This window comes from Ambystoma mexicanum, chromosome 8, assembly GCF_040938575.1.
Source record: "Ambystoma mexicanum isolate Mex_15411 chromosome 8, UKY_AmexF1_1, whole genome shotgun sequence".
NCBI lineage: Eukaryota > Metazoa > Chordata > Amphibia > Caudata > Ambystomatidae > Ambystoma > Ambystoma mexicanum.
This window is the reverse complement of record NC_090929.1, coordinates 88909406-88936584: the sequence shown is the minus strand read 5'-3', so window position 1 is coordinate 88936584 and position 27179 is coordinate 88909406. Positions and strand designations below refer to the sequence as shown.

At 47.1% G+C, this 27179-nt stretch overlaps 1 protein-coding gene across 8 annotated transcripts in view; it reads left to right on the top strand.

Annotated features, from left to right (window-relative positions):
* Window positions 1-27179, top strand: part of RALGPS1 (Ral GEF with PH domain and SH3 binding motif 1) — a 2625553-nt gene that overhangs the window by 1287691 nt on the left and 1310683 nt on the right. The window lies entirely within an intron of this gene.

Genomic DNA, 27179 nt, shown 5'->3' with positions numbered 1-27179 from the left:
ACCAGAGTCCATTTCAAGGAACCTGGGATCTGTGAGAAGGTGGAGAATAATATTAAGGTCTGGGATGCATTTGTGGTAATGAAAACATGTGTTTTGAATGCTCCTGGGAGCCTTTTGGTATCTTTTGCCAGTCTGGGACTGAGTGCCAAAGGGAAGCGCTTTAGTGGGGGCAACATCTACCCCCCAAACGTGCATGCTTTGGTTGACTGGTAGCCAGCATGGTCTGAGAACTAGTGATTTTGTTTATTTATATGGCGCACCTAACACTGAGGCCTCTGGGCGCAGAATCTAGGTACTGGTACACTGGTAATCTAGGTACTAGTGTGGGGGATCTCCACCATGAGGTCCTCGGACAGATTCCAGGCCTGTGCACCACTCCCAAAAGTCTCGAGAGGATAGCTCAGGGGCAATGTGCTCACCTTGAAAGCAACATGGACCAACACCGGTTTGACCCCCAGGTCCGCGCTTAGAAACCTCTGGGTATTAAGTGCAATAACATATCATATCAAGTGTAGGTGGCTGTATAAGATCTGCTTGGATGCTCCTTTTGGTGCCAGGGAAATACGTAATGCCAAGTTTATGAAGGCGGGCATTCCCAGTAGGAGGAAAGTGTTTGCGCCATCGAGTATTGCAGGCAGTTGGATCCTCATGGCAAGTTTGGTGGTATAAGCCATCCTAATAGCCCCGACCGGGTTTGCTATTACCACCAGGGCTAAGAGTGCTAAGTCCCCCTGATTGCAAGCTCTGGTTGCTATACATTTTGCACTCCCATGGGGCTGCATCGGGGTTTGGAGGGATTATCTCTGCAGTTAAATTCACCAGAAGAAATGTTTCATTTGTCTGGAGGAACTGATTACAAGCATGAGCACTCAAAACCTGTAATTCGGCCAACAGGAAGAACAGGCAGTAAATCTGTTAATGCTCGTTATGTTAGTTACCACCAGTCGTGTTACGAGGCCATCGGTGTCTGAGGTTAGCCCTCTGATCTCTTCTCCGATGCTCGTCTTCTGGGAAGCTTAAACTGTAGATGTTTTCATCACAGTCTCCTTTATGACATCTCTTCTCAAAGCTAGTCGGTCGCCCATGGCCAGCCTACCTACAGGTACCACTCCACCCCCCAGGTGTTTGGCCCTTACATACACTGTATCATTTGCCCGCTCCCAGCAGCCTCTCAACCTCCATGCCGTGGCTCCTTATTGGTTCCGCTGGCTAGAATGACCCCCCCTTACTGAATGCTCTCATGTGCTGATAGGTGTCATGGCACACTTTACACATCATACAATATAATAAAAGGCCAGATGTTTGTTGGTCCGATGTAGTCATGCACAGTAGAGACTGCCCGCTTTATATTAACACTCTGGAAATGTCTCTCCTCACGCACTTTCACACTAGTATCTAAATAAATAGATCCATATGTTTTAGATGAAAGGCCTCACTGTTGATCATCAATGTTGTCTGGGCCCTTTACAGCCCCCATGCTGTGCATCAATTAGCAGGACTTCTTTCAGCGTTGGTCTTCGGACCCTGCAATGGACGCACAAAAGTGACTTCAGAGTTTTCCTTGTCAACTTCTAGGGTCCTCCTCTCAATCCTTGTTGTTTTGGTACGACATTCAAAATACACATCAGGGGGAGTAAGGGTATTTAAGGAGTACAGAAGGTGGGAGGATAGGGAAGGAATACATAAAAGTGAAGAGAGGTTTGGTGGGTAATCCCCCAAATAAAACAAATAGCAAATATAACAGTAAAACGTCACACCACAATGGCTTCACTTCTCTTTATTTATTTATTTTATTTATTGTATTTCTTGACAGCGCCCAAACCTGTGAGTATCACAGCGCTGATACATTACTGAACAAGACAGAACAGAAATAATGTACATCAGCATGATAGTAAATACTGCAGAGAGTCAGGTAGTGGGGATAACCAATTTCAGGTTAGTCATATTTGGCAAACAGCCATGTTTTGTGCAGTTTTCTGAAGATGAGGTAGGATGGCTACTCTTGGATGTGGAGAGGTAGGGCATGCCACAGGGTAGGGGCAATGACCGTGAAGAAAGTGCCCCCAGCTCTTTTTCTTGAGAATCTGGGGATGGCTAATGACAGAGTGGATGAGGACCGTAGGCAGGGGTTTCTTGGGGTTCTTTTGGTGATGTATTCGGGGAGGAAGGAGGTTGCCATATGGTGGATGCATCTGTTTATTATGGAGAGAATCTTTGTAATCCAATTTGACAACACAAAGTTCCTACTTGGATTCCAATAGTGGTTCACAACTGTTTAACAGAGCTTTCATCCTTCCATTTGTAGTCAAGGTCTTGAGACTGCTTCTTGGTATCAATAATGAATAATTCAGAACTTCATTAACTTCAAAACAAATGTCTTTGTCAGGATATTTTGGCTACCACTTTAACGTCAGTACTGCTTCATCAAAATAGATATCATTGAGAATATTTCAAAACTTCATTAGCTTGAAAACAAATGTCTTTGGCCTGATATTTTGGCACCACTTTGTCATAACATTTACCCCACCACAGTACTTTATGCGTTTCCACCTTATTTACTCTCATGCCAGGTTTACCACTTCTACAACACTCTGCTCTGGTGTATTCCTTCCAGAAAAGAACCCATTATTACAAATGCTCTTGGTCTGGTATACTCGCCTGCCAGCCAAAATAAACAAATGCAGTTCACTCTGTGGGTATACTCTCCTGCCCGAACAGAACCAAATGGCACAACGTTATAGGACCTGGTATATTCTCTTGCCAGACCCAACTGTGATAAGGGTCAACTTCAAAGATTTTGTCAATGTCTTCTGCTTCACACTATTAGATTTGAGAATGTCTTCAAAGAGAACAAGAATCACACTGGTGCTATTTATTACACCTGGGTGTTTTCCACATGCAAGTCAGGCTATGCTTCCTTCCTCCTGAACCTCTTTCATCAGAAGGGAAGCCCTCCTGCCAATCTTGTTCCACATTTGTATTAATAACCGAATGCTGATAATAACTCTTTATCTTCTTCACACTTCTTTGGCTTTGGCAATGTGGGTTTGAAACATACTCTACACCTGGGAAATATTCTTTACACACACTATTAGGCTCAGTTAGTTCCTTTTGGCTAATGCAACCCTAATTGTTTACCAGTTGCCTGCATGTGAGCCCCTTTTGTCTTTGGCAATGATGATTCAAGTTCACTTCTGGAGATAATGCCCCTCTGTGTGGTTGGCTTTTAGGATAACCCACTATGCAACAGTCACCTCCTTCAGATGGAATCCTGGCAGTCTCTTTATGCCAACTACTTTGGTTTCTATCAGTTCGGTATGCCTTGCAATCATCAACTTGTTTTATATCAGTTCAGTATTCAAATGGAAAACTGGATTCAAGTAACAGGCAGTCACGGAGCACTCCAGGGTCACAATAGAATAGTGAGCTCACCAGGTTTGGCATGTACATCCATTTTCCTCACTGCTTCCAGCTCATCTGCCTCAACTCCCCTTCGCGGTCCGGCCTCCAATGCCTGCACGGCTTCCTGCATTCAGCCACCTCTGACCGCTTCACAGTGGGGAAAGTCATAGAAAGGTAGGCTTCCTGCTGCGTGACCTCCCCCAGGGATCTGGTGCTCTCCTGCCACCACTGAATGCCTCACAATGGTGAAAGTCACAAAAAGGTGTGCATTCCACTGCGCAACATCAGCAGCTGAAATCTGAAGCCCACTCGATCCTTTCAGGGCCGGCATCAGTTTCACTTCAGTTTCACTTGCCATTCTGGTTCTGGCGTCCTGGCTCTTCCACGATTTCTTCCTCTGCTGCGTCGTAAAGACTCCAATACCTCTCCACACACTGATACTAGTACTGCTCTCTTGCTGCTGCTGCATCTACTTCAGCTGCCTCGCTTTCATCCACCTTAGTCTAATGGCCTGGACCTGAGGAGGCCTTTTATGCCTCTCAGCCATTCTCAGTCGTGGGTCATTAGCCTTAATGGGCTGCATTCTGCAACCATGTGCCTCTGCACCCCTCTTCTTCGTCCCAGTACTCTGGGAGTTCGGGGACTTGAAGGCCCTAACACAAAAGTCAGTTTTCTCAATAATAATCCCCCAACCAAGTTCCTTTTTCCCCTTAAGCAAATTCCTTAGATGAGTATCACAAGGATGCAAAGATATATTTGGTTTCACAGAGGATTGAGGTTTTGCCAGTTTCAGAGTGGTCATTTTTAAAGAACTCTCTGCATGTTTTTTTTTAGATCTCTAGGATTTTCTATTTCTGGGAGTGTTATCGTTTGTGTACGAGTTTTTCTCAACCTTAACACATGACCAGTTATAATAGCCTTCATTCACATTGCTGCAATTAACTTTGGAGAGTACACGTTCTCTTTCACAACATGCCATTACATGTACTGGCATTAATGATATACCCTTCCTTGAGGTAGACAGCTCATCCCATGAAGTCCTCATGTTTTCCTGGGTGCCTTCTCCAGGGTCAGGATCAGGAAGTGTCTGACCTTCCCAGGCCACCTGGTAGGAGACCTTAGGGAGGGCTTTCCTGAGGACTCAATAGGATTCATCACACAGCTGAGAGCAATCACGTCTACTTCCCCATCCCTTTGCAGCAGGCAGCGGTTGACCTTTATCAAGTTCTTACGAGGCCTGAGCAGCCTGACACATGTTAAAGCAATCAAGGACCCCCCCCTCCAGCTCTTTGCCTCTTGGAAAGTATGCATCCAGCAGAATGCACCTTCTAAATTAAACGAAACCTGTAATGGAACTTTGAATGAGTTTGGTCTGACACTGTGGATGGGAAGTGGCAACTGAACTCAGAGGCAGTTTGTAGTTTCTAAAACACAAGTCTTGATGCAAACAGTCTCTCTGAATGTCCCTGTGCTGTGACGCTGGGTGGCAGGTGGGTGGGATCTTGACAGACATGTTGAATGCAGAATTTGTATCAGTTTTGACATAACTGGGAGGATAGCTCAGGGGCAATGTGCTCATTTGGAACCAAGACGACACTGAGCAACACAGGTTCGATCCCCGGGTCCCCACTCAGAAACCTCTGGGTATTAAGCGGGTTATAAATAACCTATCATATCATAAGTGGCAACAGTGCAGTAATATTTCTTGTATACCTTTCAAATGGAATGAAAGATTGACTGCGACTATCAGCCATGCAAGAGGATGTTACCCATGATCAGTAAATAAATTAACAATGTCATTCAGCTGCCTAAAGAGGTCCAATCCGCCTGCCATGCTTTTATAGCTCAGGGCACCCCTTCATATGGCCTGCCCCACAATTCCTCCCAATGCACCTGAAATGATTTCATGGTTCAGACTTTTCCAAGAGGAAGCTTATTGACCGCTCATTCCCCAGAGTACCCGGAAAGTTCTAAGCTGTTCTGGGCTTGCATTCAAGTGCTTTACAAAAACCTAGAATTGATCAATTCCGGCAAGAGTTTTTACCAGGGCGGTTCCAGGGGTCATGTGGTTCAACTACCTCAATATGGAAGATTTGGGAATGACGACATGTATTGGTGCAGCTCTTCGAAGACGTAACTTTTCTGTTTAAGGTGTACTGGGGAGACCTGAAAACAATACATATTTAGGGCATTTCTCCTGGCAATTCCCTATGCTGTTGGATAAATCGAATCGACCCAGATGCGGAACGTGATAAATGTGCGATTACAATAAAATAGAAACACCTATCTAACGTTTATCTTTATCGCCAACTATCAGTAGATCTAGGGTTGTGAAATACAGTTTTTTTTTTAATAAGAACATAATATTATTGGTTAATAACAGATGTTCTGCAACTCTGCTTGGTGGATCCGCTTTTGTAAATGAACTTTAAATTCGCTTAGGACGGCTGACTAAGGGAACATTATGACTGTAAATGTACAATACGGAAGCGTCTCAATACAACCGAGTAATTAAAAGTGTAATGTTTTCATCTGAAATTAATTTGCATAAATGAGTGTAGGAAAAAGTTTTCATGCAGCATGTTCGAGCCATTTCCTTTTAAAGTATTGTCTGACGTTCACACAATTCTAAGCCAAGTACAGCTTGCCAATGTGTAACAGTTTCCAGGTGTAGAGCTTTTGCAGGAAAATAGTGTTCACACTCTCCGTTTAGTTGGAGGGTTTGGGCTGGGTTTCTAAAGGTAAAGGAGCTTAAAACAATCCAAAAACTCTACAGCTGCAATGCTTACTGCACCCTCCTTCTGCCCGGTGCATTGTCAGAAATGGCCTATGTGGAGAAAAGGAGGAGCAAGATAGATCCAGGGCGGTGTAAGAGAAAGCTGTGGTTCCTTCATTGCTTACGTGGCACATGTCACATACATGTCGTCGAGGTATCTTATTTTGAACTTAGTCTTCAAGATGCCACACGAGCGACTGAGATCTGACAATGATCAATATTGCATTTAGTCGCTGATAATACACATATGTTAAGAGGAGGAGTGGTGTTCTTGATGAAACGACAGTATTTCGCTTATGTCTATAAATAGCCTGCTATTTAGGTGAGTGAGGAGGTGGCCAATGGTGGTGACATGCACTAGTGGATGTGCTATTTACTTTGAAAGTCTAAGGGATGTAGTGTCTCCACCCTGTGCAAGGTACACATTCCCTCAGTTGCTGTGCCTATCTCTTTGAAATTAAAGCCCAAAGTCAATGGAATAGTTGAACAAAACAAATCCACCTGCCAAATTGAACCAGTCCTGTTTAATTTTAAAATATTCAGTCTATAATGATTCCCTGGCAACGACGAAACATGCCAGATAGCTTTTTGCAGTGCACATGTATAACCTGTTGGTAAAAACTGCTGCACAGTGGAGGCAGACGCTGCTATGGGGATAGTAATTTGGCTACTTACATTGCATATGCTGTTACTGTGACTAGTGCACGTCAATAAGATACATGTATTAGAATGTTTCAAACATGTTTTCTTTCTGTATTTGTGATATGTGATAGATGTGGCTGTGCACTTTCCCAGAGGCCTGGTACCAGTTGCTACACCCCTTTGAGAATTGCGTGTCTCTCAGAGGCGAGGCATTAACCCCTGTGATCCTTCTAAGTATTGACCGTCCCTTGGAGGGTCGCCAGCAGCCTCTGTATTCCTTCTCAAGATTACCAGTTTCTCAGAGCCTTGGCAGAGACTGCTGTCCTCCTTCTCTGCATTCACAAGCATTAAACAGAGGCTTCTCTAGCTCTGGGCTTTATCCAGATTTACAGGTTTTTCCCAGAGGCTTTGTTTGCCGCTTGGCTTTATCCGGAGTCACACGTTCTTCACAGAGGGTTCTGCAGACACTAGAATGAATTATGATTCAGAAGCTTGGTGCAGAGGTTACCCTGCTTCTAGAATTAATCATGACTCAGCAGCTTGTCGCAGAAGTTTCGCCTGCCTCTAGACTTAATCAGGATTCGGAAGCTTGTTGCAGAGGCTTCTCCAGCCACTAGACCTAATCAGGATTCAGACGCTTGTTGCAGAGGCTTCTCCGTTCTCTAGACTTAATAAGGATTCAGACGCTTGTTGCAGAGGTTTCCCCTGCCTCTAGACCTAATCAGGATTCAGACGCTTGTTGCAGAGGTTTCTCCTGCCTCTAAACTTAATGAGGATTCAGACACTTGTTGCAGGGGTTTCTCCTGCCTCCAGACTTAATGAGGATTCGAAAGCTTGTCACAGAGGCTTCTCCTGCCTCTTGCCTTTATCAAAATTAAAACGTTCTTCATAGAGGCTTGTCCAGCCTTTAGACCTAATCAGGAGTCAGAAACATGTTGCAGAGGCTTCTCATTCCGCTTACCTTTATCAGAATTCACACGTTCTTCAGAGACTTCTCGAGCCTGTAGACCTAATCAGGATTCAGAAGCTTGTTGCAGAAGTTACCCTGCCTCTAGACTTAATGATTATTCATACACTTGTTGCAGAGGTTTCTCTTGCCTCTACACTTAACCAGGATTCAGGAGCTTGTCACAGAGGCTTATCCAGCCTCTAAACCTAATCAGGATTCAGACGCTTGTTTCAGAGGCTTCTCCAGCCTTTAGAATTAATTAGGATTCAGACCCTTGTTGCAGAGGTTTCCCCTGCCTCTAGACTTAATCAGGATTCAGACCCTTGTTGCAGAGGTTTCCCCTGCCTCTAGACTTAATGAGGATTCAGACGGTTGTTGCATAGGTTTCTCCTGACTCTAGACTTAATCAGGATTTCCACGTTCTTCACAGAGGATTCTCCAGTCTAGAGACCTAATCAGGATTCAGAAGCTTGTCGCAGAAGTTATCCTGCCTCTAGACTTAATCAGAATTCAAAAGCTGGTCGCAGAGGCTTCTCCTGCCTCTTGCCTTTATCAGAATTCACACGTTTTTCACAGAGGCTTCTCCAGCCTGTAGACCTAATCAGGATTCAGAAGCTTGTTGCAGAGGCTTCTCCCGCCTCTTGCCTTTATCAGAATTCACACGTTCTTCACAGAGGCTTCTCCAGCCTGTAGACCTAATCAGGATTCAGAAGCTTGTTGCAGAGCCTTCTCCTGCCTCTTGTCTTTATCATAATTCACACGTTCTTCATAGGCTTCTCCAGCCTTTAGACCTAATCAGGATTCAGAAGCTTGTCGCAGAAGTTACCCTGCCTCTAGACTTAATGAGGATGCAGACACTTGTTGCAGCGGTTTCTCCTGCCTCTAGACTTAATGAGGATTCGAAAGCTTGTCACAGAGGCTTCTCCTGACTCTTGCCTTTATCAGAATTCACACGTTCTTCACAGAGGCTTCTCCAGCCTGTAGACCTAATCAGGATTCAGAAGCTTGTTGCAGAGCCTTCTCCTGCCTCTTGTCTTTATCATAATTCACACGTTCTCCACAGAGGCTTCTCCAGCCTCTAGACCTAATCAGGATTGAGAAACTTGTCACAGAAGTTCTCCTGCCTCTAGACTTAATGAGGATGCAGACACTTGTTGCAGCGGTTTCTCCTGCCTCTAGACGTAATCAAGATTCAGTCGCTTGTTGCAGAGGTTTCTCCTATGTCTAGACTTAATCAGAGTTCAGGAGCTTTTCGCAGACGCTTATCCAGCCTCTAGACTTAATGAGGATTCCGGAGCTCTCCACAGAGTCTACTCCTATCTCTTGGCTTCATCAGGACTCACAATTGTTTCTCAGGAGCTTCTTCTGCCTCTTGGCTTGAGATTGAGAGGTGCCTACACCTCAAACACAGCATCAGGATTCAAATGTGCGTACCCCTTCCTCATGATGTATAGAGGGTCCTTCCTTGTCTTGTCTCTCGGCTTCAGCAGAATTCACCACACTTTCACAGACGCTTCTCCTGCCTCCTGGCTTTATCTGGATATTTTAGTGCTAACTCCTCCTGCCAGAGGGTTCCCAAGCACTAGACAAGACTCCCCATGCCTCCGGACTTCATCGGGACTTATCAGGATTCAGAAGTCCTCCACTGGCACAGCATGGAAGGGTGCAGATCTCCGTCCAGCCCCACGAGTTATCTCAGACTTCCATAGTTCAGTGCTGGCAACTCCTTCTGTGGGAACAACTATCCCATAGAGTGCAAGCCTGTACGTCCCAATGGATTTGTCCTTGAAGTCATATGTCGCTCTTTATGTAGTAGTTCTGTTTCTGTCGCTGGATTGGTAGGGTTCTTCTCACCGGTTTGAAGTTTTGGCTATTGTGTGCACTGTGAGCTTAAACTATTGCATCAGACTATAGTTAGGAAGGAAGATGGCTCTGCCCCTGTAAAATAAATCTGCTGATATCAGGATATGGGCAACACCCTGAGTTCTTACCTTATTATCCAGACACAGACACCAAGGTGGATTTTATAGGCACCCTAACAGGTACCCCTCTTCATTAAAGCAAAAACAGGTATTGCCTCATGACACATTTCTATTCCTGTATTCCTAATTCCCTTCCTAATCTTTGCCTGGCGTAGTTCCCTGTAAATGGGGGAATCTGCTCCGTCACACCATCCTTCCTGCCAGGGGTCACAGGGAGACCTGTAGGGTGGGACTGATGCAACAGACCGTCCCTAATGCCTGGTGCCACCCACTGAAGCTTAAGGCCAGAGGAAAACCTCTGTGGGTGGTCCAACCACCCTATTCATCCTCAGGCCTGCTGTCTATTCCTTCCACTTCCTCACGCCAGAGTTCTTCACTTCCTTGAACTTCTGTAGCATCTTTCGTTTCTACTCCCTTATATATCCTCTATACTTACATCTACTTAACACCTAACCCACTTAACATTTTCTCATAACATCCCCCTCTACTTAACATTCCTACTATTTATAAATATATTTATGAGGCTTGTGGATCTGCTTAGATCACATGCTATGCATAGACCGACATCTAGTGGTAGTCGAAGAGCATTACATGATTTCTTTTCGAAAACTCGAAAAGGGACATCGACTGTGAGTGTCAGCAATACTATCCCTAGTGGGGGGAGGCCATACTTTCATCTCCTTTTAGAGAATGCCTAATCTCTTCCCCTCATTTCCTTCTTTTCGCTGTGCTGCCTTTTCTACTAATCATGGAAAATACACCTTTTAGGTTTTGCCCGTCCTACAATAGGAAGTACCCCTGTGTAGACACACATAGGGGTGTGTAACCACTGTCTCCCACAGGATCACACCAAAAATAACTGCAAATCTTGCAAGCTCTTTCGACCTAAGACATTAAAGGACCGTGGAACAAAACGCTGGACCACCCACGCCATGCAGGCCAAGGCCTCCATTGACGTGAGGGAGCTTCCAGTAATGGCAATGTCGGAGTCCTAAGCGACGCCAAGGGCAAACTGGATTCGACTGACTCCCACATGCGAGCCTCTGACTCCATTAAGCAGGCCGACGGTCCTGTTACGGAGACTATACCCTGCGACTCATGCACGCACACTTCACGCCACACCAAGCACACATCCCACGGAAGACTGTTGACCCTGCTGTCGACCGTTGAAAGCCACGCAGTGTCAAAGGAAAGGTCCTCGAAAACATCCCTGTCCTCTGGGCCATAGCGTTCGCCGCATGACAGGCTTCCGAAACAGGCCCACAAGTTTGTTTCTGACACCGCGCATAAAACTCGAAAATGAGAGAGCGTATTAAAAAACATATCCTGGGCCCTCTTTTAAAACCCAAGAAGTTGAAATCCACTAAAAATGTGGCGCCTCTAAGCACTTCCTAAGATAGTGGCCTCTCTAAATCCAAGGACACCGCTACACCCTCAGACACTCTTTCAGGGACCATTCACCACAAGGAGCCGGCAATCCTACTTCTGTATTTCCAAGGTCATCTGAGTGGACCCCAGAGAGCTTTGATAGTGTCATGAGGAAGATGTCCTCTTTTGTAGACTTCCTGGACCAGCACCCTGCAGAACTGTTTAACCTTCAGGGCCCATCTCACACATTGAGCTAGGGATGAACCAGCAGACAAGAAGACATGCCTGGACGCTTTTCAGCCCAGCACCTCCACCCAGAGCCAGGCTAACCCTCGGCTCCCCCTCCCCTCTCAGGACTTACATTTTGTAGAAACCTCAGGTTCACTTGAGCCTGGCACTCAAGGAGATCAAGGGGACCAGTATGATCAGGACATTTTTGGAGACAAGAAGTCTGCAACACAATTCATTCCCCTCCTGCAATCTATTCAGAGACGCATGCAACCCTCTCTCCCAACGCCAAACCTTACCCGAGCAGTCAATCCCTGCATCGAGAAGGTGTTCCCACTGGCCCCTTCTGACCCTCTATACGTCAGGGGTGAGCTGAAGCCCGTCTCCCTGGTGGTTACCACAACTAGGAAAAGGCAAGGCCCACCTCTAGCTTCTGCAGAGGCTCCACCAGATAAAGAAAGTAAAAAGATGTCCACGTTTGGCAGGAAAGTGGCTTCCTCTGCCACCTACCAGACTAGGATAGCCAACACTACTGCCCTTTTGGCTAGCTACAGTTGCCATAAGTGGGATGAACTGCTAGTACAAATTGATACGGCCCTGGAGCCCCTAAAATCCCGGCTCCTAAACACTATAACCGAAGGCAAACAGGTAGTCAACGGCATCCTAAAAAACAACCTGGATGCCGTGGACAACGCAGGCCATATCATAGCTGAAGGCACGCTCATTAAGCGTCATGCCGGGCTTAGGCCCCGTTACTCAACATGCCTATTGAACCCAATGCTCTCTTTGGTAAAGCGGTTGAGGGTGCCCCTAAAAGCACCAAAGAAAAGTATGACACCCTAAAATCTCTTGAGCAGCTGTCCAACAAGTTGTTTGTGCAGAGGGGGTCTTCAAACACAAGACGGTTTCATGGGTAGTGCCCTCAACGCTCCTCTGGTTACTGCCAGGGTAACTAATCATCATCCTAAGGCAACTCACAGGGACAATCCTCCTCCTCGAATTTTCAAAGAGGCTATAAAATGTCCAGGAGCAGAGGTAAAGCCTCCTCAACCAGAGGCTCCAGCTCACCCAAACAATGACACCCCGCTCCAGGTCCCCTCCCATGCCACTCCAGTAGGAGGTCACGTCTCACAATTCACCCACGCATGGGAGGAGATCAGGCCAAACAAGTGGTTGTTGTTCACCGTGGCAGGTGGATATTGTATAGAACTTCTACAAAAGCCACCCAACCACCCGCCAAAGCACAAGAGGATGACACCAGAAGAAAGGCCCTTATTATTGGAGGAAGTGGGAGCCATGCTGAGAAAGACGCCATAGAGTTCGTCCCAGCAAACCAGGTAAACAAGGGTATATATTCACCGTAGTTCCTTGTGCCAAAGAAAGACCTAACAATGCCTCTGGTACTAGACATGCGCCCAGCAAACACGTATGTCAAGACACAAAGATTTTGCATGACAACACTTCAGGAAGTGATTCCCCTTCTAAAGCAGGGGCATGGGCATAATTTTAAGGGGGACGGGGGTGTTTGTCCCCCCCAACTTTCATGGCACACTATCTTGTCCCCATTCATTTGAATGGGGCACCTTTTCTTCAGAGGTCATGTCCCCCCCAACATTTTCAGCAAAGTTTCTCCACTGAGCAGGGGGACTACATGGTAACATTGGATATGAAAGATGCATCCATATTTCAGTGTTCCCAGCGCATAGAAAATACCTTCTTCTAAATAGTGGGAGAACACTACCAGTTCAAGGTGCTCCCCTTCGGCATAGACTCGGCTCCAAGATGTTCACAAAGGTGCTGGCAGAAGTGGTGGTGCACCTACGCAGCGAGTCCATCCCAGTGTACCCATATCTAGATGACTGGCTGATAACAGGGGAGATCCCTCAAATGTGCAAATTCAACACCCAGAGAACAATCAACCTTCTGTTCCAAATAGGTTTCTCCATCAACGAGAAAAAATCAAATCTCGTACCCAGTCAAACAAAACAATGCCTGGGTGCAATTATAATCACAAGAGAAGGTCTGGTCTTCCCCTCAAACGAAAGATTTCAGAACTTGCTGCTACAAGTACCTCACTAACTGTACGCAAAGCAATGCGCCTGCTCAGGAAAATGGCCTCATGCATCTACCTAGTTCCACACGTGCGGCTGCGCATGAGCCCAATGCAAGAGTGGTTAGCAAAACAATGGTCTCAGGCAAGCGGACAATGGGGCGATCTAGTGGTTGTTTAGCTAACCATGGTACAGGCTCTTTGCTGGTGGTCCAGAGACAATTTATTGAAAGGAAAACCATTTTGCAATCCACCAGTTCAAGCGATTCTTACGACAGATGCGTCACTCTCGAGACGGAGAGCCTTCACTACACAGCTCATCACCAGTGGACACACACCACAGCCTAAAACCACATTAACCTTCTAGATTTTGTAGCAGTTCTCAAGGCTCTGCAATCTTTTCAGCAGCATCTACTAGGTCAGACACTACAAGCCCTCACAGACAGGGCTGCTGCCATGTTCTACCTAAACAAACAGGGAGGCACACACTTTCCAAGTCTGTCGAGACTGTCCCCACAAATGTGGAAGTGGGCACTCAAGCGGAACATGTTCCTTGTCTCTCAACACATTCCAGGTGAACTCAATGCTCTAGCAGATTCTCTGAGCAGAAATCCTCTTCCAGAAGAACACGAGTGGCAGCTCAACAAAGAATCTAGACAAAGTATTTTCCCTGTGGGGTTATCCCCCTTTAGACTTGTTCACCACAAGCCAAAACAAACAATGCCCACACTACGCATCCAGTTTTCCCCAACCATAGTCCAAGGGGAATGCCCTGTGGATGAGTTGGTCAGGGAAATTTGCTTACGCTTTTCCCCTGACCCCACTCCTCAGCAGAATAGTGTACAAGATCCACCAGGAACAAGCCACGCTAATCCTAATAGCTCCAATGTGGGCAAGACAGCCATGGTTTCCACACCTGCTCAAACTGGTGATGTGCAAACCCATCAAACTCCTGTGCCCTACAGCATGCTGTCCCAGCATGGGGGGTCAACACTCTATCCACATCCTCAGTCTATGCACTTGGCAGCCTGGCTCCTGAGGTCATAGAGTTTGCGCACTTAAAGCTTCCCCAAAGGTGTATAAATATCATAAGGGAGGCATGCAAACCCAACACCAGACACTTACTTCAACAAATGGAAAAGGTTTGTAATATGGTGCCAGTCAGAGTCCGTAAAACCCAATTGAATGTTCCCCTTCCAACATTCTACACGACATGCTTCACCTACTAGACTCTGAGCTAGTATTTAACTCCATCGAAGTACATCTAGCGGCTCTGTCTGCATACTCCACTTCACAAAACAAGGTGACTTGGTGGAAGGTTCCTGTTATTAAATCTTTCATGGAGGGAGAAAAGAGACTATACCCTCCCATTTCTAACCCTCCACCGGTTGGGACCTTAATGTTGTGCTCTCAAAGTTCATGTGTCTGCCATTTTAGTGTATGCAAAAAGCCAGCCCAAAACACTTAACTTACAAGATTGCCTTTCCTGTAGCCATCACCTCCATTAGACGGGTTAGTGAGCTACAGGCAGTGTCTGTAGACCCTTTTTTTTGTAATCAACAAGGACAAGGTGGTCCTTAGTAAAAATCCTAGGTTTTCACCTAAATTCATATGCAAGTTCCATGTCAACCAATCCATTCAACTACCTATTTTGTTCCAAAATCCATCTAATTCAGCTGAAAGGAACCTCTATTCACTAGATGTAAGGAGGGGTGACTTGTACTATGTAAACAAAACAAAGCCTATAGGGAAAACAGACCAACTCTTTGTTTCCATAGTAACTGGCGGGGAAGGGGATTACATTTCATAGAACGCTATCTCCATATGGATAGTCAAGTGTATATAACTATGCTATTCATTATCAAAAAAGACCCTGCCTTTCACACCAAGAGCTCACTCTACCAGAGGTACAAGAGCTACTTTAGCATTTATTGCAAAAGTCCCCTAGACGCTATTTGCAAATCAGCTACTTGGAGTTCCATACACACCTTTACTCAGCACTAGTGCATTGACACGCATTCTAAAACAGATTCACAGGTGGGACAAGCGGTGCTAAAACATCTATTTGCCGCCGTACCTTCTCACAACCCACCTCCTTCTCCAGATACTGCTGCTAATCTATGCACAGCATGTGATCTAAGCAGATCCACAAGCCTCAGAAGGAATACATCACTCACCGTAATCATATTTTTAATGCTTGTATCTGCTTAGATTCACATGCACCCACCCTTCCTCCCCTCCTGGAGTCGAAGGTGCATAGATGTTTCTTGCTCTATCGCTATTTTCTGCTTTTTTACATATGTACTCACGCTACACCTCATGTCAGAAACAAATCAATCTGAGGGCCCTTGACACGTGAAGGACCATGGGTTAAATGGACGTCATACTAGGCATAGTATTAATGACATGCCCAGTCCACGTCCTTTTTCGAGTTTAGAAAACAAATCATGTAATACTCTGAGACTACCACTAGATGTTGGTCTGTGTATAGCATGTGAATCTAAGCAGATACAAGCATCAAAATATGATTACGGTGAGTAATGTATCCCATATTACCCTACTTAACATTTACTATACAATTAAATATATAAACACGAACATTGAACATATGAGAGATATAGAGCATTAAGTCACAACGAAGATGACTGCTGAAGTCAGTCACTCCCTTCATAGTACCTTTTGGGCTGTCTTTCTGTTGGCTTGTTCCCTGTGATAAGCTAGGAGTAGATGGGACCAGCTTATGATGACTTCTTTCCTCTGGGTAGCCCCGCCCACCATGTGGGCCCAGCCAACTCACCACTCGTGGCCGCACTTCTTAAAAGTTCTTGGGTGGCCCCCTGCCTGAGTGGGGGCTCACCCACATCACCGTCGTGACCCACAGCTTTCTAAATCTTCCCAGGCTGGGGGGGGGCACTCGCACTCATTGCCACACCTACGGCCATTTTGAAGTCTTCTGGGCGACCCCATTGCAGTGGGTACCTCCCACATCACCCCTGTGCCCTGCAGCACCATATTGAATCCAGCCGGCATCCCTATTGATAAACACACATCGCAGTTTTCAATGCCGCGTCTACGGCGCAATTCTTTGTCCAGGTGGCGTCCCCGTTGCCATGGGACACGTCATAATCACCACTGTACCCAGCACTCATTCACAGGCTCACCCCCTCTCATTGCAAAGTCTTGATCAAGGCTTTTTTATCGCTGCAGTCTGGGACTTTTCTTCACCCGGGCTGCCACGACAAGGCAGCCTAGGACTTTGGTGAGTGTCCTGCTCTCCACCCGGGCTGCCCTGCGAGGCAGCCTGGGTGAAGAGCAGGACTTGTCTTCACTGCCGACTTCTTCCTCTTCGCCTCGTGGGCCGTCTAGCATCTGCGGGCCAGGAGGACGTTTACACAAGGGGATAGGGCCATATTGCCTGGCAGCTCTACAACTTCCGCTCGGGCAGCCCCGCGCATGATTCCTTAGCTTTTTGTTCTTACTGGGCCGGACCGGTCTGGCCCGCGGACCCATGGGCCCATGGGCAGGCTTACAATCACCCTAGCCCCGTGGGTTGCCAGGCTGCTCCTGGAACACAGCACACACTCATAAATCATGCACAGGGTTGCCCCCCACACACTGCCCTGCTAGGAAGGATCCTCATGCCTTGGGAGGGTGCTCGCAGCTCAGGCCCCCCAGGGAGGTGATTTCTTTCTTTTCTTCTCTTTTTTACTTTCTTTTCTCCCCTGCCCAGCCCATTCTTGGGCAGCAGAGTCCTGTCCCTTTGTTCTTTGTTCTTTTCTCCTTTCAGCATTCCATCCAGCCTCGCGGTGGGCTCGATAGATTAGTCCAAAACCTATACCCAGAAAATAACACGCTACATTTAATAAAGTCTTTATTAAACCCTGGTGTCTGTGTCTTTATTTTTAGGTTTGTTTTCCCCTAGGGGACAAGCATGTAACTCTTTCTAGCCAGGCCCCCTTTGGGCCATGAGCTACACAAGCCTCACAACAGCATCCTCTCCCAAAATTCTAACTCTTTCTTAATCAATAAATGACTTTGCCAGACTTTATTGCTTGGCAATGAAGAAGCATGCTGCCATTGGTCTGCAAACAGGCGGCAAAGGACAGTGCATGCAGAGAAAAAGAGATAGCTCGGAGTGTGGTGCACAGAATGTAAGTCAGACGTTAAATTGTGTGGACTTCACGAAACCTTTCCTGCAATTTTGGAGTCCCTCAATCCTGCTGACGTATCTGCCCGTTTATGTGCCACTCAGTTGATACCTCAAGAATATGCTGGATACCACAAGGCGTTCTCCAAGCCTGAGGACATACCATTACCGCCCCACCGGCACTTTGATTGTTCCATTGACGTCCTGCCTGATGCGGTCATTCCCCACGGCAAGATCTATTCGTTGACTCAACTCGAGAAAGGCGTCCTACAGGAGTACATTACGGATTGCCTCAACAAGGGCTACATAGTGCCGTCCAAGTCCCCCGCAGGATTCCCGTTATTCTTCGTCAAGAAAAAAGAGGGCACTTTGCGCCCTTGTATCGACTATCGTCAACTAAATGAGATCACGAGGAAAGACAGGTACCCATTACCACTCATCCGGGACATCATCGAATCCCTGAAATCCGCACAAATCTTCACCAAGCTGGATCTAAGAGGGGCCTATCACCTGGTGCAGATTAAGAAGGGAGATGAGTGGAAAACGGCCTTCAAAACACCTATTGGTCACTACGAGTACAGGGTGATGCCGTTTGGACTCTGCAACGCCCCGGCCGTCTTCCAGCGGTTCATGGATGATGTCTTTTCGGACCTTATTGGAATATCTGTATGGGTATACCTTGATGACATTCTGGTTTTTTCTGACACTCGTACTGCACACGTTGCGCATGTTCAGGAAGTTCTCCGTAGACTAACAGATAACGGCCTGTATGCCAAAGTAGAAAAATGCCAATTTCATAGGGAAAGCATGGAATTTCTGGGCTATGTGATCAGCAACACAGGAGTGCAGATGGATCCCACAAAACTGCAAGCTATACGAGAATGGAAACCGCCACATGGCGTGAAGTCACTTCAAAGGTTCTTGGGCTTCGCCAACTTTTATCGACGCTTCATTCCACGCTTTTCTCAACTTGCCAACAGTCTAACCCGCCTGACCAGTACCAAGGTGCCGTTTCTCTGGGACACGCAGGCCGAGGAGGCATTTCTGGAATTGAAAAGATCCTTCATGTCGGCTCCTGTTCTTAGACATCCAGGTGATGAAAAGCCGTTTGTGGTTGAAACAGACGCTTCGGACTACGCAATTGGTGCGGTCTTACTACAGCAAGATGCAATCACGGGAACAGAGCACCCGGTGGCTTACTACTCAAGGAAATTGTCAGTGAGCGAGAGAAACTATGCGGTGATAGAAAAGGAATTACTGGCGATAAAAGCAGCTCTCGAGGAGTGGCGACATCACTTGCTGGGTGGGAGGTACCCGGTGGTGGTTCGCACAGATCACTGTAATCTACAGTACCTGCGCTCTTTGCAATGCAGAACCTCCCGTCATGCTCGTTGGGCCTTTTTCTTTTCGCAGTTTGATTTCACCATCACGTACATTCCTTGTTCCCAGAATACTAAGGCTGATGCCCTGTCTCGGTCTCTGGAAAACAACGTTGAAGGTGCCAAGGAACCGGAGCCTCTGATAGCGTCAAAACATTTTCTATCGATGGTGACTCCCCAGCTCCAACAGTTGATAGAAGCCACACGAACGGATCCCTCAAAATCACAGATACTAAAACGCGCTGACATCAGAGAACGTGATGGCTTGTTGTTCTTCAAGGATCGTCTGTACGTTCCCACCTTGGAGCTCCAGAAGATCGTTCTACATAATTGCCATGATTCCGTCGTTTGTGGTCACCGTGGAGTCCGCACAACACAAGAACTGGTTGCACGGCAGTACTGGTGGCCTGGATGGGCCACACTGGTAAAGCACTACGTGGATTCCTGCCCTGTATGTGCCCAGACCAAGATTCCTCGCAAAAGGCCCATTGGTCTCCTGAAACCCACGCCTACGACTCCGTACCCTTGGCATACTATTGCCACGGATTTCATCGTTGACCTGCCCCTATCTGGTGGTTTCACGTGTATAATGGTGGTGGTGGACTGTTTCACCAAGGCTGCTCATTTCTTGCCCTTTCCTAAACTGCCCACTGCCTCCCAGATGGCACAACGTTTTCTACACGAGGTGTATCGTCTTCATGGTCTTCCGGAGAAGATCCTATCAGACCGGGGGTCTCAATACATCTCATCTTTTTGGGACCAACTGTGTCGGCATTTGGACATTCAGCGGGCCCTGAGTTCCGGCTATCATCCACAGACCAATGGGCAGACGGAACGCACCAATCAGACCCTTGAGCAATACCTACGTTGTTATGCCAATGCCACCCAAGACAACTGGTCGGAATGGTTGGACACCGCGGAAGCGGCTTACAACAATGCTGTTCATTCTGCTACCGGACTCAGCCCCTTTTTCTGCTCTACCGGTCTTCATCCCAGACTGCTGCCTGTTCGTCCTGCATCTTCCAGTGCCGTACCATCTGCAGATGCCCTGGTGTCCCTGATCCGCGATCAACATCGTCTGGCGGCCGGTACCTTGGCAGTGGCACAGGCACGTATGAAGGAACAGGCTGACAAGAGACGGAGCCCTGAGCCTGTCCTTCATGTTGGGGACAGAGTATGGCTGTCCTCCAAGAATCTACCGGTACGCAATTTACCTGTGAAACTAGCTCCCCGCTTTTTTGGTCCCTTTCGCATCATTGGGCGTATTTCTTCTGTTGCCTTTCGTTTGTCTCTGCCTCGTTCTTGGAGGGTCCATCCTGTCTTTCACGTTTCCCTTTTGAAACCCTATGTGCCCGATGTTATGGGTCGTACCTGTTCCCGTCCTGCCCCGGTTTTGGTTCGGGGGTCCCTGAATTTGAGGTGCAGGAGATTTGTGATTCACGGATTTGGCGGGGTGCCCTGCAGCTCCTGGTCAGTTGGAAGGGTTATCCTGCTTGTGACCGCACTTGGGAACCGCGCTCCTTCGTGCATGCACCACGCCTGGTTCGGGACTTCTATCTCCGCTATCCTTGGAAACCCGGTGCTCCGGGGTTGTCCGGGAGGGGGTATGGTGTCACGCCGCTCGCTCGCGGGCGCCACTTACCTGTCCTGGGGTCCCGGGTCCACGGCCGCAGCGGTCTCCTCCTTCATGGAGGCTGTACCCGCGGTGGCGTCTTTCCTCACGCCGACCCGCGGTCCGGATAGGCTCCGTGGACGCCGCCATCTTGCGAGGATCTGCGCATGCGCGGATCGTCAGTATTCGACGTCCCGCGCATGCGCAATGTCGGAACATGCGTTCCAAGCCTCGCTTTGATCCCGGGCCTTAAAAGAGCACCGCATACACAGGGACAACGCGTCTCAACGCGGTTGTTACTGTGTATGCGCTGCTGGAGTCCTGGCGCCCGTGCCTCAGCCCTCCAGTTCCCTGCTCTGCCTTATCCTGCCTAGCCCTGCCTCTTCTCCTTGTCCTCTTCTTGCTCCTTGGTCCTCCTAAACCCTTGCTTCCCTGTTCTGCTGGGTATTTGCCTGCCTCCTGGTTTAGGGTAGGGTAGGTCCTGTCTGGGTTCCTAGATTAACTCCTTTCTACTAGGAAAGTGGGATTCCCCTGTCTGTCCTGCTTGTCCTTGCAATCCTTTCTCCTTTGCCTGTCTTGTGCCCTGCCGGTACCTGTGCCTTGCTGCCTTCTTGGATGTTCCTGAGTTCAGCTTCCGCTATCTTCGGTGTCTTCATCAAGCCTTCTCAGCCAGTGGAAACACTGTCCCGATGTCACGCAAATACTGAGAAGTGCCACCCGTGGCGTTGGGAGTTGGTCCAGTGCCATCCTGTCATATATCGTCAGGAGGGGATTGGGCTAATTTCTCGCGCTATCCATTCATCGGCAATAGATACACTGACATACTGGCAACCTCAACTCCACGGTCTACAGGAAGAAAAGGTAACCAGTGATCTCGTGAAGACTCGTTTAACACTGCCTAGAAAGCATAGCAGGATTCTGCATGCTACCGCCTGCCTAGAAAGCATAGCAGGATTCTGCATGCTACCGCCTGCCTAGAAAGCAAAGCATGATTCTGTATGCTACCGCCTGCCTAGAAAGCATAGCATGATTATGCATGCTACCGCCTGCCTAGAAAGCAAAGCATGATTCTGCATGCTACCGCCTTCCTAGAAAGCATAGCGGGATCTGCATGCTACCGCCTGCCTAGAAAGCAAAGCATGATTCTGCATGAAGCAAAGCATGATTCTGCATGCTACCGCCTGCCTAGAAAGCATAGCATGATTCTGCATGCTACTGCCTGCCTAGAAAACAAAGCAGGATTCTGCATGCTACCGCCTACCTAGAAAACAAAGCAGGATTCTGCATGTTACCGCCTGCCTAGAAAGCATAGCATGATTCTGCATGCTACCACCTGCCTAGAAAGCATAGCATGATTCTGCATGCTACCGCCTGCCTAGAAAGCATAGCATGATTCTGCATGCTACCGCCTGCCTAGAAATCCCCCCTGCAATCTATCCATTGGGAACACAGTGCTACTGCTCACCTGTTTCATGGCCCTAATAGAGGATTAGGGGGCTCTGGCAGCCAGGAGAGTCACGCCCTCCGTGATGCAACCCCTTGAGTCGGGGAAAGGTGGAACCCCTACAGTTCTGCAATCCCTCCCGAAAGGGAATCCCATGAGACGAAATGTGAAGGATTGCGTCGGCAAGGCCTTCCCAGGGGCCCATGGATGAAGCAGAAGGTCAGAACGAATCTCCTTGGAAACCGCCGCCCTTTAGCTGCAGAAACCAGAGAGGAGAGGACAGTGCTTTACATGGAAAAAAGAAGTGCAGGTACTCACCAATCTAGACAATTTGTTTCCCGGGACTCAGCCTGGGAGGGTCTTAAAATCGTTCTTACACTGGAGCACGGCGAAGCTCGTTCACTCATTTGCCTCGGGAGGATAGCTCAGGGGCAACGTGCTCGCCTTGGAAGCACGACGACACCGAGCACCACAGGTTCTTTCGATCTCCGGATCCACGCTTAGAACTTAGAAACCTAGGAGTATTAAGCACGTTATAAATATCATATCATATCATTTCAATTATCTCACACTTTGTGTCTTTCTCAAACTCCATATTCCTTGTTTTGAGTCTCACTTCCCTTGTGTGGCTCGCTCCTAGGGCCTGATCACAGGTTGTGCGGTATCCTGCCGTACCATAGTGCTACTGCAACTCGGTGTAATGCAATTTGCACCTGATCACAAGTTGCGGGTGGGGGCTGTAAATCCCCCTTCCCCATTGGGTCCATAAAACCCAATAGGGTGGGGGAGCGCTAATAACACCGGCAGTAATTGCGCTGAATAAGGCCTGAAAGTTGTCATTTTTATTTCCAGTAAAAGGCTGGAGGTAAAAATGGCATTTTCCACCGACCTCGTGTTTTGTCCAGCCCTTAAATGCGGTAGTAATACTGTTATCGCCACATTTAAGGGCTCAGGCCAAACTCGTGATGAGGCCCTTTGTGTCTCCTTCTCTGTTTGTGTCCAGTCCTATTTGTCGCACTCCCCCTTGTTTTATGTTCTCACACCCTCAGTAACTCTCTGTGGAGTCTGGTCTCGGGAGTGTGCACTCAATCTCAGTGTCCTGGTTTACTGTTAGGTGAATATCTCTCAATTCGATTCTATCAGCCTAATGCAGCCCCCGCTCAAAGACGCTCTTCGTTCTCAGTCTGATTTTGTCCTGTTTTCACGCCAGTATTGTTACATATAAAAGATGGAAGGCTTATAGAACCCCCCCATTTTTGCAGGCGATGCACAGTGAGATTAAACTATTTACCAAGGATCACCCACATTGGTTAGGCAGTGTGTTTGGGGTTCTTTCACACAAAGTTCCTGTTGTTATGCATTGTGTTAAGAAACTTTTAATATCCATATAAAATGAGACTTTGTTTTTGGGTGGCAAACTACAGATCACATAAGTGTAAACCTCTCTTTACAGGGGAATTCTTTTATTACTCACTTTCATGGTCTAATGATAAGGAATTTGGTAGGTAACTGGAGCTGTGTGCAGGGTTTTCAGTCCAACACGTTCCATCACAACTCAAATTACTTAAAGATGTACATATTAGAAAAGGCTCTGCTAATAACAAAGAAACATTTTCAAAAAGTAATTGCCCAGGCTATCCAAATAATTCTCTGCTCAATATGAAAATTCACAGAGGACCCTGGTGGTAACAGGTTAAATGGTGTTCCACGCTTACTTTGCCGAGAGCTCAGGAGTTGCATGCCTGTCTCTTCTTTTGTTCTGCAGGGTGGGCCCTAAAGGAGACATTATGGGCTCTGCGGGTGGTGGAGAGAGGAGGCAGAGAGGGTGCTGCTTAGCCCTTACTTGCCGTAACGTAAAATGAAATGCTTTTATTTTCACCTCGTGAGTACCGATACACTCTTTCAGGCTTTGAGAAGTGCAGGTACTCAAGTGCTTAAAAATAAGAAGTGCATGTACTAAAGGCTGGTTAGAACTGGCCCATTCACTAGCTGTTAACTGCTAGTACAGAGTGTAAGGGAGTATCACAAGTATGACACTGACACAAAAGTTACACATTTCAAAACCTTTATTAGATTCTTGGGGTTTGGAAAAACTCCTACTTTGCCCTATAGCTATGATGGGAGTAGTCTCTACCATCAAATAATAAAGAAAACACAGTTTTAGTCAGTCTATGTCAAATCAAAGTGGCCTGTACTAACACACAAAGTGTGTACAGGGAAATGTGTAGGCAAAGGAAAGTCAGTGTTATAACATGGAGGATAAAGGTGGCTGAGTCAGTTCTCCTCCCCACGTTGGACAGCACTGGGTAAGGCAGCCCCCGTAAACCGGATGACACACTCTGGCTTAGTTTATCAATAAAAGGCAGATCAAAACGTGGATGGTGGCCTGCTTGGCTTTTCACGTTAAAGTCACTTATTCCAGCTTTACCAAAGTTCTTTCACAGTTCAGCAAAAGCTCACATAGATCTCCCTCCGTCAGGCTCTGACCTTTCAAAGCATTAATAGTTCACATAGATTTCCCTCAGCCGGGCCCATACCTCGTAATCACAGCACTTGCAGGGATTCCCTTTCCCAAGCTTTATTCACATTCGTTAGGGGTTCCCTTCCCCTAACTTATTTCATGTTTCCTGTCTCTTTCAGTCAGGCTCGGACCGTTCACTGATGTCGAAGACTTTCGAATGTGCAAGTCTTTTACCATAGACCTCTGCAGGACCACTTCGACTTTCACTTCTCCCTTAATGTTATTTGCTCCAATGTCTCTTGGTACTTGTAATTGCATACCACAATCAAAAAAGTTAAAAGAAATCTTCCTCTTAAAGCAATCACCTTTTAACTTCCCCTTTCATCGGGTTACGCCCGACCATTGAACATTTCAAAGTTTGTTCCTTTCACTGCTTTATAACAAGACATCAAACATTTTGCAGAGACTTTTGAGTGGGCTATTTCCTTTCGCCAACCCACTCCGCTTCTCTGTATCACTGGCTTCACAGTTATCAGTAATTTAAGTGTTCATTACTGGTTTGCTTTCTTTTGCGTCTCATCAGCATACGCACAGCCTTCCAAATGTGAGATACACTGTTGCGTCTTCAATTCGTCCTTGACACAAACCATACTTTCATGTCTTTCGCTAACTCACCGGTTGTGTGCCCTCCTTTCTTGTCTTTGCGGCATTGAGTCACGAGTCAAGGTTGATACCATAGGCTTGGCCTTGCCTCGCCAACTACGTCGTTCACCCGGGAGTGTTGCTGGTGTCCTTGAAACATGAAAATGAAGAGAGCTTGCAGCAAGCTATTGCCTTTTCCTTAGGTCAAAAGATACCATCACCAAGAGGTCACCCTCCCCATCATCCAGATGAGCCTGGGGATGGGTACCATTTGGCCTGAGACCCAGTCACGCTACGACATCAGGACGTTTGGGAAAGCAGTGTGTAGGGGCACTCCATGCCCTGCGTTCTGCTGTTCATCGTCCTGGGCTCATGCTTGAGACCCCTTTTTTGTTTAATGGATTAAGAATGGCCTTTGAACCTCCCATCATTTAAGATAAGGCACTGTTTGGCTTAGACAGTGTCCCATAGCCTGTAGGGTCCACCTGCACACATGATGTCTCTCTCCCATACTCTTCATACTACCATCAGCACCCAATCAGTACTCTAATACACTTTGCACAGCACCTCTGTTATTAGAATGTAGCTATTCCCCACAACAACAAAAATGGTTCTGGCTGCAAATATCCTTCTGGCATGCTCATCAGACTACCTCTATGCACACACCCACATGCCAGCTCAACATGGGTAACTAGCAGGGACTGGGCCACCCCTACCTAGCTTTGTATTGACTCAAATGCCCACACTCATTCTATAACTCTGTGACAAATGCCCCATAGTTGGACTTCGGTCCTCCAAGGCCGTTCAGCCTACAGCACATTGAGACCATACCAATGGTGAAAGGCGCTATACAAATGCCCATTACATTACATCCTCTAATCTACCCATTTTGAGAAAACTGAATAAAGAGTCCAGTCCCCATTTGTGTCTCATGTTGCCCTGTGATCGCCACCCGAGGCATCGCCTCGACATGATTTCCCCAAGTGTGCAGTATGGCCTGGTAGAAAAAAGCTCAAGAAACGTGCTGTTTCCAATCAAGTCACACCGCTGCAGTCTCCGCTGTGGACACAAGAATGCAAACAGAATATCGCCCCCAACCGGAACACTATCGTCAGCGTCTATACACAGGAGGAGTCCGTCGTCTGCCGCTTGCGGAGCGATACAGCCATTTTCCCACTGAAGTCCTGAAACGTCTACAGCCACAGCCTCATATCCCCCATTCCTTCGGCTGACAACCCCACTGTACGGTGCTTTTCCTTCGACAGGCTCGTGAGATGGCACCCGGCAAAAGTCTCCCCATCGATATAACATGTATTGAAAAAGGAATCCGGCCATTCAACCCCTGCAAATGATGCACTCTAGTCTTGCTAGTCCGGCATCATAAAATGCTCCGCCCCCAGCCCCTGTCAGCGCTGTTACATGTTCCCCACTAACTGTAAATGTTCACTATTCGCTGCCACCCTGAATGATGTGGCGATAGGGAGGTCTATGTGATAAAGACGCTACCATGTCATAAAAACGAATCAATAAATAACCAATGACTTTTTTACAAATTAAAAATAACGAATTAAAAATAACGAAAAAAAAGAAAGATTATTTTTCGGGGGGGATTCCCCTTGCTAAAAAGACACCCCATCCCCCTCCCCACTAGATGTAACCCTTTAGCCACCCCCACTTCTATTGTCTTTAAAAAACTCGGTATTTTTTCATTATTTTCAATTTGTCATAATTATCATTCGTTATTTATTTTTTTCGTTATATTCACTGTATACCATAAAGACTGCACAACCCTGTCTCCATTGTCTAATCTCAGGAGGATAGCTCGGGGGCAACATGCTCACCTTGGAAGCAAAAGGACACGGAGCAACACAGGTTTGATCCCCGGGTCCGCGCTTAGAAACCTCTGGAGACTGGGGGGGCCAAGAGAATACATGATTCTCAAATAGGTTGAATCAAAAAAGGCCTTTATTTAGTCCCAGCACGTGGGTTATAGCCAAAGAAAACAAACATGGTAGGAGGTAACTTCACATCAGGGTGCAAGGTTTAATGAGACCAAAACAGGCACAACAACCAATGCTAAGACACCACAGGGCTGTG